Genomic DNA, 12,115 nt, shown 5'->3' on the forward strand with positions numbered 1-12,115 from the left:
CAATTCCCACGCAGTTATGAGGCATAACTCAAAATAATGTTACTAATATCTAATAATCAATAATTAATAATAACTAATAATTATTCAAATAACATTTAAAATAACATTCCACATTTGTCCCATTTTATAGGCTAAAATATGCACACTGAAACACCCCATCCTAACTGGACAGTACACCGGCCGTCAGCCCCGCTACTGGGTCAGGTGCTGAGGCTGGGTGTGAGGAGGGGTCAGCTGACCAGGGTTGACCAGGGACGGTCTGGGGTTACAGGGTGGGTCAAAGGTCAAAGGTCAGGGTGCCAGGTCTCACCCTGGTGGTCGTGGAGTCTGAGTCCCTCTGTCTGGGCGTCCTCCCCTCCTTCCCCTCCCTCTCTCTCTTCTCTCTCGTCCAGCTGCAGGTACGTCCTCTTCAGCTCCTCGTCTGACACAGGATTCTTAATAGGACTGGTTGTTAAAATCCCTAAATATTCAGCACAACAATTGAGTGGAGTTGGAGATGTCCTCTTGGGTGGAGTGGAATTTGGCAATGATCACCTGGTGCCACCAGTACGACACATCTTCAGTTGTGGTCCCCGACTTCATTGGGTGTTTCGGCCAGTTATCACAAGACACCCTCTGCCGAGGTTGGCCCACCACAGGCTGATCAGGCCTGGGTGTGTGTCGCACGGTGGCACCACGTGGTCATTTGGGAGCCCATGTTGGGTCCCTACGTTTCAGCCACAGCCAGTGACTGCTCCGTTCTGCTGCAGTGGACAGTTCTCTGATTGCCTTCCGTTGGGCCTGTCCTCTGATCCCTACTGCCCTCAGGAGCCTTGTGGTGGAGCTGGCTACAAAGCCTCTGCAGCCCACCTCCACTGGCCACACCTTCACGTTCCAGCCCCGCCCCTCTGCTTCGACTGCTAAGTTGGCATACCGCAGCCTCTTCCGTTCGAATGCCTCATCGATGGCCTCCTCCCATGGGACCGCCAGTTCTACGATGAAGACACGCCGGCAGGACTTGGACCAGAGGACTAGGTCTGGGCGCAGGTTGGTCGCTGCAATTTCGGGTGGGAAGGTGAGCCTCTGGCTGAGGTCTACCCGCATTTCCCAATCCCGGGCTGCGTTCAGTGGGCCTGAGTCTGGAGGTGATGGCTTGGTCCGCTGTTTCTCCCCTTCCCGGATGAAGGTTGTTTTCCGTGGAAAGGTAGTCTGGGCATTTAGAGGCATGGCGTTGGTGGTTACCCTCTTGTGCTCAAGTTCGGCAGCCAAGCACTTTAGCACTTGGTTGTGGTGCCAGGTGTATCTTCCTTGAGTTAGACTGGTCTTGCAACCCACCAAGATGTGTTTGAGGGTTGCTGGGGCTGCACACTGGAGACAGGCTGGGTCCTCTCCATACCAGAGATGTAGGTTGGTAGGAGAGGGCAGGACATCATATGTGGCTCTGATGATGAAACTTAGCCTATTAGACTCCATGCTCCACAGCTCGTTCCACATGATTTTCCTCCTCTCCACGCTCTCCCACTTCATCCAGCGGCCTTGCTGGGCTTGGGAGACTGCCTTGGCGCACCTGGCTGCTTCCTCCTGGTGGCGCACCTCCTCACCCACCATCTTCCGCCGTTCGGTTGGAGTAGCCTTTTGCCATGTGGGTGTTGTTGTTTCCAAGCCAAGGCCCCCTCTGCCATGTTGGACATGCCCCACTATATCCCGGTGTCTGAGGGCGGTCTTTGCCACCGCAACTGCTGCAGATGGCTTCCATTTCCTCCCCGTTGGAGGATTGGAGCAGCACCTCTGACGAATGGATCCCGGGATTCTGTGAGAGTCATTTCCAGCCTTGATTTGGCACATTTGTACTCCTCCACCAGGCTTGAGATTGGTAGGGAGAGGGCTCCGTTGCCATACAGGCCTATGCTGCTAGGGCCTCTCGGCAGTCCAAGCCACTTCCTCACTTGTGCATTCACCAGTCTCTCCAGCCGGTTGGCATGGGATAGTGTGACCTCGTAGATGGAAATTGGCCACATGAGACGGGGCAGCAGTCCAAACTGAAAGCACCACAGTTTCAGCTTCCCAGGGAGAGCAGTGTTGTTGATCTGCTTGAGGCCACTGATTGTATCCTGCTTGAGTTGTTCCACCTGCTTCGAGTCTTTGAGTTCTGCGCTATACCAGCGGCCAAGGCTTTTGATGGGCTTCTCCAGAACTGTTGGTATTGGCTCGTTGTTGACGTGGAACCTCTCATTGGCGAGCTTGCCTTTGACAATGGAGATACTGCGGGACTTACTGGGTTTAATCTCCATTCGTGCCCATTTGATGTTTCCCTGGAGTTTATCGAGCAGGCGTTTGGTGCATGCGTTTGTTGTTGTTATTGTCGTCATGTCATCCATGTACGCCCTGATTGGTGGAAGACGCAGCCCGCTCTTCAACCGTTCCCCTCCAACAACCCATCGGGATGCTCGAATAATGAGCTCCATTGCCATGGTAAACGCCAGTGGAGAGATGGTGCAGCCCGCCATTATGCCTATCTCGAGGTGCTGCCAAGCAGTTGTACTGGCTTGTGCTGTAACACAGAACTGGAGGTCCTGGAAGTAGGCTTTGACCAGCCTTGTGATGCCCTCTGGGACTTGGAAGAAGTTGAACGCTGTCCACAAAATCTCATGAGGCACTGACCCGAAGGCATTGGCAAGATCTAAGAAAACCACATGCAGGTCTTTCTTCTCCTTCTTGGCCGTTTGTATCTGGTGCCAGATGACATTTGTGTGTTCCAGGCATCCTGAGAATCCACTTATCCCTGCCTTCTGCACTGAGGTGTCGACAAAGTTGTTCTTCTGCAAGAATACTGAGAGCCTCTGGGCCACAACACTTAAGAAAATCTTTCCTTCCACGTTCAGTAGACTGATCTGGCGGAACTGGTCGATGGTTGAGGAATTCTTCTCTTTGGGAATCAGGATCCCTCCTGCCCTTCGCCATGCCTTTGGTATGATTCCCTTTTCCCATGCCACTTTCATTAGCTTCCAGAGGTACTTCAAGACGCCTGGACTGTTCTTATATAGCCTGTATGGAACGCCGTTGGGCCCAGGGGCTGAGGCTGTTCTTGCCCGTTTTACTGTGCTCTCAACTTCGCTCCATGTAGGGGGCCTTGTTTCCATCTGGTGCTCAGGTGGTTGGATTGGTGGCATGTCATCCGGAATGCTGGCTGGCACATGCCTCTGGTTGTCAGAGTAGGTCTTCCTCAGGTGCTCCTCTAGTTCCCTTATGGGTACTTTGAGGGTCCCCGTTTTCTCCTTGACAAAGAGGTCTTTGACGAACTTGTAGGGATCTCTGTAGAAGGCAGTCCTCGTTCGCTCTTTCTTCTTGTGTTGCTTTCTCAAGCATTCTGCTCTTCGCAGTGTTGCAAGACGCTGCTTGATGTCGGCCTGTAGTGCCTCAAGTCCTTTCCTTTCCACTTCTGTGGCCTTCTTCCACTGTTTTCTCAGGCACCTTCTTTCTTTCACAAGTCTTTCAATCTCTTGTTGTCTCCTGGACTTGAGATGGGCTGATGGTTCCTTCTGTGTCCCATGGTTCTTACTTTTCACCCCAAATCTCTCTGCTCCATAGCTGTAAATGATCTCTCCAATCTTGTCCAGTTTTCTTTCCACGCCCCCTTTCAGACCTTCTAGAAGATGGACAAGGTCTGTGTCGGTGTTTTCCCACTCCTTTTTCTGGCAGGCTTTAGGCCACAAGATTTGAGGCTTTCGTCCATTCATCTTCCTCTCTACTGCTGTCTGTGGCTGGATAGGCTCTGGACTCATGTCCGTTGATGGATCTGTGCTTGGTTGAGCTTCGTCTGGGGTTCTGATACCCTGTGGACTGTGGTGAATATCCTGCCACTGGGCTTCACTCGACTGATTTGCCCTACCTCTGAGGAAGTAGTGGTCAATGCGAGGCACCTCGCTAAGCTCTCTTAGGCACTTTTTCCTGCCCTGGTGGATCTTGAGACCCTTCTCTGATGTTATCTTTTTCCAGCCACAGATGCAGCTTTGTAGCTTGTGTCCTGCCAGTGTTGTTACTCCGTCAACTACCGTGCTGATCATTTGATTCGTTGTCATTTCCGTTCCAGGGTCTGTTACCGTGTGATCCGCCGATGAGTCATCTTCCGCCCCCGCTCTCGCAGACTCTAGGGGTGTTTTTCCTTTTGAATTTTTCGTAGCCATAGTTGGGTGGAACCAAGTCACTGTGTAGTGAAAGGCTCCTGCCAACACGGGTAGCTAACCCATGCCAGCCCCGTTGGGGTCTGTTCCCTCCTGTCAGCTGTCTCTTCAGGCCGTCACCAGGTCTTTCCCAGGTTGTCAGCTGCCCTTTCGCAGCGGTCACTGGTTTTGACACCAGACATCAGGATTCTTAATAGGACTGGTTGTTAAAATCCCTAAATATTCAGCACAACAATTGAGTGGAGTTGGAGATGTCCTCTTGGGTGGAGTGGAATTTGGCAATGATCACCTGGTGCCACCAGTACGACACATCTTCAGTTGTGGTCCCCGACCTCATTGGGTGTTTCGGCCAGTTATCACAAGACACCCTCTGCCGAGGTTGGCCCACCACAGGCTGATCAGGCCTGGGTGTGTGTCGCACGGTGGCACCACGTGGTCATTTGGGAGCACATGTTGGGTCCCTACGTTTCAGCCACAGCCAGTGACTGCTCCGTTCTGCTCTTCAACCGTTCCCCTCCAACAACCCATCGGGATGCTCGAATAATGAGCTCCATTGCCATGGTAAACGCCAGTGGAGAGATGGTGCAGCCCGCCATTATGCCTATCTCGAGGTGCTGCCAAGCAGTTGTACTGGCTTGTGCTGTAACACAGAACTGGAGGTCCTGGAAGTAGGCTTTGACCAGCCTTGTGATGCCCTCTGGGACTTGGAAGAAGTTGAACGCTGTCCACAAAATCTCATGAGGCACTGACCCGAAGGCATTGGCAAGATCTAAGAAAACCACATGCAGGTCTTTCTTCTCACAAACACACCCTGAGACCCCCAGAGGCCACCGTTAGTACACACTTATGAGCCACACACTCACGCACACTTATAAGCATGGAGACACGCACGCACACTTATAGTAGGTCACAGCTGGACAGAAATCACACACACACACACTTATAGTAAGCCACAGCTGTACAGAAATACACACACACGTACACACACTTATAGTAAGCCACAGCTGTACAGAAATACACACACACAAACGTATAGTAAGCCACAGCTGTACAGAAATACACACACACACACTGTGGTGACCCGCACGCAGCCCCGGGTATACCTGGCCTTCAGCACCCTGGACAGCGGCCGCATAGATTAAGGGGCCGCGTCATTAACGGAGTCTACGCCCATCACACCCGGCTGGTGCACATCACTACCTGGACCTGTTCGAGCGCACCGCCCGGAGCCAGGGATGGCCAGCCGACCGGTGGGCATACATCATCGCGCCCTTCCTCACGGGGCCAGCCCAGCGCGCGTGCCACGACCTGGAGGGCGCGGCGATCGGGGAGTTCGCCACCTTGAAACACGCCATCCTCTCCCAGTACGGATACAGCCTGGCCGCCCGGGCCCAACGGGTCCACACGTGGAAATACGAGGTGAATGAACCGGTCCGGTCTCAGGTATCTCAGCTCGGCCGCCTGATCCGAAGCTGGCTCCAGGCAGGGGATGGACCGCCGCCACAGGAGAGGGTACTCCTAGACCGGTGCATCCATGCCTTACCAACGGAGACGAAGCGGTGGGCGTCTCAGAACCATCCCGAGACGGTCGAGGACCTAATAACCCTACTAGAGAGCTACCAAGTGACCCGACAGATGATGGGAGTGCCCGACACCAGACCTCGCAGTAGTGAGACCCGAACGGAGAGCCGCGGCCCCATCCTAAACTACCGGCCGCAGACCACCCCCCGCTTCTCGAGACGAGGACCTCGCTCCCCGACGCGGGGTGATAACAGCCGATGTTTTAGCTGTGGTAAAACTGGCCATTGGGCGCAGCAGTGCCCCAGCGAGGACGTCCCCATGCCCTCCGCCAGCACCGGCGAAGGAAACCGGGCCGCCTGCCTCCTGACTACGTGCTGGTCCCATCAGGATATTAAGACCCCAAACCTCCCCGTGCGCATTGGAGACTGCGACACCTCAGCCCTCATCGACTCGGGCAGCGTAATTACCCTGGTGCGCCCCGAGATGGCCCAGGGGGAGTCGAGTGGAGAGGTAGATGTGGCCTGCGTGCACGGGGACACGAAACGCTACCCCACCCGCTGCATAGAGGTACGGACACCTCACGGGAAGTTCACGGTGCGGGCGGGCGTTGTGCCTAACCTACCAGTCCCCCTCCTGATAGGAAGCGACTGCCCCATCTTCTCCCGCTTCTGGTCTTTAGCCGCCGAGGTCCGACCCAAGAGCCCGCGGTCGGGACATCGAGGATGACGGGCCCCGCGTCATCGGGTGCGCCCAGCGTGTGCAGCCCCCTCACCTCCGTCCACAGACCGATCCTCTTCCCCGGACGAACCGAGGAGGAGGGTGCAGGACCCAACGACACATATCCCCCACCGAGGAGAGAACCCCAGCCCAGAAACGGCGACTGCATCCGAGCGCCCTACACCCCGGGACTCAGACGGGCCTACCCCACCAGCCGCGGCTACCAGCGCGGAGACGGTGACCGCATCCGAGCGCCCCAACCCCGGAGACAGCGGAGCGGCCTCCTCCCCCCTCACCGAGTTCTCGGAGTTCCCCGGACCCGACGAGATCCCGGAGGGACGACCGGGCCAGTTCGCGACAGCCCAACTGGAGGATGACACCCTCAAACACGCCTGGGGACAGGCACGCCGCCATGACGGGCGGGCGTCCGACCCGGTGAGTGATCCGAGCCACCCACACTTTGTCACACGGGGGGGATTACTATACGGGGTGGTCCAGAGGGAGGGGAGGATAACCGATCAATTATTAGTACCGAGGTCCTATGTTAGTAAAATATTGTACATGGCACACTCGCATCTACTAGGGGCACACCTGGGGATGGCTAAGACGAGGGAGAGGGTCCTCGCACGGTTTTACTGGCCGGGTATCCGACAGTCGGTGACCGAATACTGTCTCGCCTGTCCCGAGTGCCAGAGAAACGCGCCGAGACCCACAGTACGGAACCCCCTAATCCCCCTCCCTATCATTGATGTACCGTTTGAACGACTGGCTCTAGACATTGTGGGGCCGTTGCCGAAGACTAGCAGGGGGCATAGATATATTCTAGTAATGGTGGACTATGCTACACGCTACCCCGAAGCCCTACCCCTGAGAGCCGCTACATCCAAGGCGGTGGCCCGGGAACTATTTACTCTTTTTAGCCGGGTGGGCATAGCGAGGGAAATTTTAACCGACCAGGGCTCGTGTTTTATGTCCCGTGTGTTTAAAAGTCTGCTCAGCCTCCTCCAGGTCCGACAGCTGCGTACGTCGGTGTACCACCCTCAGACGGACGGCCTGGTCGAACGGTTTAATAAAACATTAAAGCAGATGCTAAAAAAAAACATGCAGGCCGATGGGAAGAATTGGGACCAGCTGCTACCCCACGTGCTGTTCGCCATCCGCGAGGTGCCCCAAGCCTCCACCGGGTTCTCCCCCTTCGAGCTCCTCTATGGCCGGCGACCGAGGGGGCTCTTGGACATCGCGAGGGAGACCTGGGAGAGCCGACCCTCCCCGCACCAGACGGTCATCGAGCATGTGGAGCAGATGGAAGAGAGGATGAGGCGAGTATGGCCGGTGGTACGTGAACATATGTGTGGTGGCCTGGGAAAACCCGTCGGATGTCGCTGGCGTTCGTTTGTGGCAAAGAGCAAAAATAGATGGAAATGTCCTATTTCGGCGATTTTGATATTATGTGGTATTCTAGTACTTTGAACTCCATACTACATTATGGTGAATAAACATTTTAAGAAAACAAAAGAGAAAGTACTTATTTTTATGTTTTTGTGGTGGGTAGTTTGCTAGCGAAACAACGTCACGTTGAACGTGTCTCATTCTCAGTTAAGCAACGCACGCACACATGAGCGAAAGGAGAGACGATACTTCCACCTGTGTTATTGCCAGTTTACTGATGCTCACAATAAGCATAAAGTAATAAAATCTTAACTAGAAGACACACAAATGGATCTGTCCCTCGCATACCGACGAGGCGAGCAGACTAACACCGAATCACAAGCAGACAAACGAGACCGGCCGATCTGCATAGGCTCCTCCCCCGACCCGGAGGAGAAAGGGGTCGGGGGCAGCATTTCTCACCTTTCACTTTTTTTGACATGATACATTATGCTCATAACTTTTTAAAATAAAGGGCTATCTCAGTCATTCAATCAGTTATGAATAGCTGAGAACTTCTAATTTATGGAAATATAAAAAAATGAAAATGTCAAAATGCCACCATGTGAAGGGTTTTCCCAGGCCACCACACATATGCAGCGAGCCCAACAGGCCCAGGCTCGCGTTTACAACAGGGGAGCGCAGGTGAGAGAGTTTCAGCCAGGGGAGTGGGTCCTCGTACTGGTCCCCACGTCCGAATGCAAATTTTTGGCCAAGTGGCAGGGGCCATATGAAATAGTCGGAAGGGTGGGGGTGGTCAATTACCGGGTCAGACAACCGGGGCGGCGCAAACCGACCCAAATATACCACATCAATTTGTTTAAAAAATTGCAAAGTCTAACCCCTCTCCAGGCACCGGCCCTCCTGGCGCGGACCACCGAGCCCGAAATACCCCAAGTACCCACGGGGGACCAGCTGAGCCCGAGCCAGACTCAGGGGCTCCATGAAATCATACTGCAGCACCGGGACGTATTCTCCGAGACGCCGGGACGGACTACGATGGCTCGACATGACATCCGAACCAAGCCGGGAGCCCCGGTCCGAATCCGACCCTATCGCATCCCAGAGGCCCGCCGGGCGGTGGTCCGAGAGGAGGTCGACAGAATGCTGCGGCTCGGAGTCATTGAGCCATCGCACAGCGCGTGGTCCAGCCCGGTGGTGCTGGTATCGAAGCCGGATGGGACGTACCGCTTCTGTAACGACTTTCGGGGACTGAATGCAGTGTCGGAGTTTGACGCGTACCCCATGCCCCGGGTGGATGAGCTCATTGAGAGGCTGGGCCCCGCCCGGTTCATATCCACCCTTGACCTGACTAAGGGCTATTGGCAGGTGCCACTCACCGCGAGAGCGCGAGAGAAAACAGCGTTCGCCACCCCCGACGGATTATATCACTATACGGTGCTCCCGTTCGGAGTGCACGGCGCACCGGCCACGTTCCAGCGGATGATGGACCGCGTCCTGAGACCCCACCAGGACTACGCAGCGGCTTACCTGGACGACATTATAATATCCAGCGCGTCCTGGGACCTACACCTCCGGCAGCTGCGAGCCGTCCTAGGGGCTCTGAGGGACGCGGGGCTCACCGCCAACCCGAACAAATGTCATCTCGGGATGGAGGAGGCCTCCTACCTGGGATATCGGGTTGGGCGGGGCAGCGTTCAACCCCAGGAGCCCAAGGTGGAGGCCATTCGAAACTGGCCCCGCCCCCGCACCAAACGACAGGTAAAGGCATTCCTAGGAATGGTGGGCTACTACCAGCGATTCGTCCCGCGGTTCGCAGCCCTAGCCAGCCCACTACACGAGCTGACCAGGAAGGCGCTCCCCAACCGGGTAATATGGAACTCGGAGGCGGAGGAGGCGTTCGAAAACCTCAGGCAAGCCCTATGTTCTAGCCCTGTCCTAATAACCCCTGATTCCTCCCTACCTTTTTTAGTCCACACCGACGCCTCGGAAGGGGGTCTCGGAGCAGTGCTGTCGCAGGTCCGGGGGAGTGAGGAACACCCGGTAATGTACATCAGCCGTAAACTCCTACCCCACGAGAGGGCCTACTCGACGCTGGAGAAGGAGGCCCTGGCCATCAAATGGACGGTGGACAAGCTACGCTACTACCTCCTGGGGAGGTCCTTCACCCTGGTGACAGACCACGCGCCGCTGAAGTGGATGGCGACGGCGAAGGACACTAACGCCAGGGTAACACGGTGGTTCCTCCTACTACAGGATTACAACTTTCAGGTGGACCACCGGCCCGGGAAGGAAAACAGGAACGCAGACGCGCTGTCCAGACGGGACGCCTGTCTCGGGGCTTTCGAGAGGGACCACAATGTTGAGCTGAGGAGGAGGAAGTGTGGTGACCCTCACGCAGCCCCGGGTATACCTGGCCTTCAGCACCCTGGACAGCGGCCGCATAGATTAAGGGGCCGCGTCATTAACGGAGTCTACGCCCATCACACCCGGCTGGTGCACATCACTCGGATCTTTTGCTCGCAAACACGGTCAGTCATTGAAGATGAAGTGGTAGGCTACCTGTCGCCGTCGCTCCCGGCAAGGTTGTTGTATGAGCAAGCGCTCGAACCGAAGCTTGGTGACCGGGATCTGAGGCATGTCGAGCAATAACCTTCTTCCCACTACTATACTATATACTATACTATATATATGTATATATAGCCACCCTGCGTTGGTGGCTATGTAGTAGATAGATTAGCTAGTAGATTACCTAGTAGTTAGCTGTGTGCTGTCAACCGTCGACAAGCTGACTAACTAGATTTTGTTGCGGTCGTGATAAACACAGCCGGGCATTGCCCTTGTACAATGAACTATAGCATATTACCCTGTTTAATACATAATAATGTATAATAACTATAGCATATTACCCTGTAACTATAGCATATTTCCTTTTCTACTTACGAGGTGCGACCGTTGGTGTCTCCGCTGCTCTCAAATGAGTCTCGAGTCTTTCTGAAGTAAACGTTCTCGCGAGACCAGTTCTCTTCGGCGCCGAAAGCAGAACGGCGCGAAGAGTCAAAGGCTGCGTCTACGGCAAGGTTGTTGTATGAGCAAGCGCTCGAACCGAAGCTCAGACTGTGGTACACACAGACACACACACAGACACACACACAGACACACACACACAGACACATGACTGAAGGAAGACAGGGGGACACACCCACACTTCGCACCGCCTCTGTTGTGTACGGTAGAGGAGTGCTGCCTCAGTCACGCTCAGGCTGTGGGTTACGTTACAAATGAAGTGGTTTGGAATCAAAGATGTAGAGGAAGGCCTGGGGGGCGTGTGGACAACCTGAGGGCCGTTCCACTAAAGGTAGATTAGTATATCGGCGATTGAAATAAATCAGGCGATCAGGCAACTCGGGATTGGAATTCAAGCCTCAGGTGATTCCTCGAACGAGGATCAGGCTTGTGTGATGAGTGTTCACAGAACACCGGCTTACAAATCTTCGATATGGGCGCGTGCACGCAGACATAAAGAGCCCCAAAGAGTCGATCTGTCGAAATGAAGATACTCCACTCTGCAGGGGTCCTACATTTGCGCAGCATTCCGAATTATTGATCTTTATGAAGACGGAAAAATAAGATGTAAAATAGTGCAATACCGCCGCAATTAACAAGGCGAGGGAAATGGTTTGGCAAGAAATTGCTGACCGATTAAATGCGTAGGTCATACTAGCCCCAGTTATTGTTATATGTTCATATTTTAATAAATGAATTTTACTACTGTGGTGATATCAGCAGCAGGCTACAAACCGTCATATCGCCACAATGGCCTAGTGGTATCGACCGCTGCCATATGGTATGTACAGATGTATAAATGGCTATATCAAAGTACAATGTGCAAAAATATGGTATGTGCAAAGTTAGTATTTGTAAACAGCAGTAGTGCAGAGGGTAACAGAGTGTTCACATTGACCAGGGGTGTGTGCAAGCAGCAGTAGTGCAAAGGGGGGGGGGGGGGGCAGAGTTTTGTCTGTCATAAGGCACATTCAAGACCCCTCCATTCATTTATTTCCATACTGATTCACATCCCCTCAGCCCTCCCTCCCTCTCCTCCCTCCCTCTCTCTCACACGGACACACGGACACATAGACACACAGACACACGGACACACAAACACACACACACACACACACACACGGACACACAAACACACACGGACACACGGACACACACACACACACAGAGACACACACACACAGAGACACTCACAGACACACACACACACACAGAGAGAGAGACACACACACACACACACACACAGACACACAGAGAGAGAG

The sequence above is a fragment of the Nansenia antarctica genome, assembly GCF_963989245.1.
Source record: "Nansenia antarctica genome assembly, chromosome: 8".
Classification (NCBI taxonomy): domain Eukaryota; kingdom Metazoa; phylum Chordata; class Actinopteri; order Argentiniformes; family Microstomatidae; genus Nansenia; species Nansenia antarctica.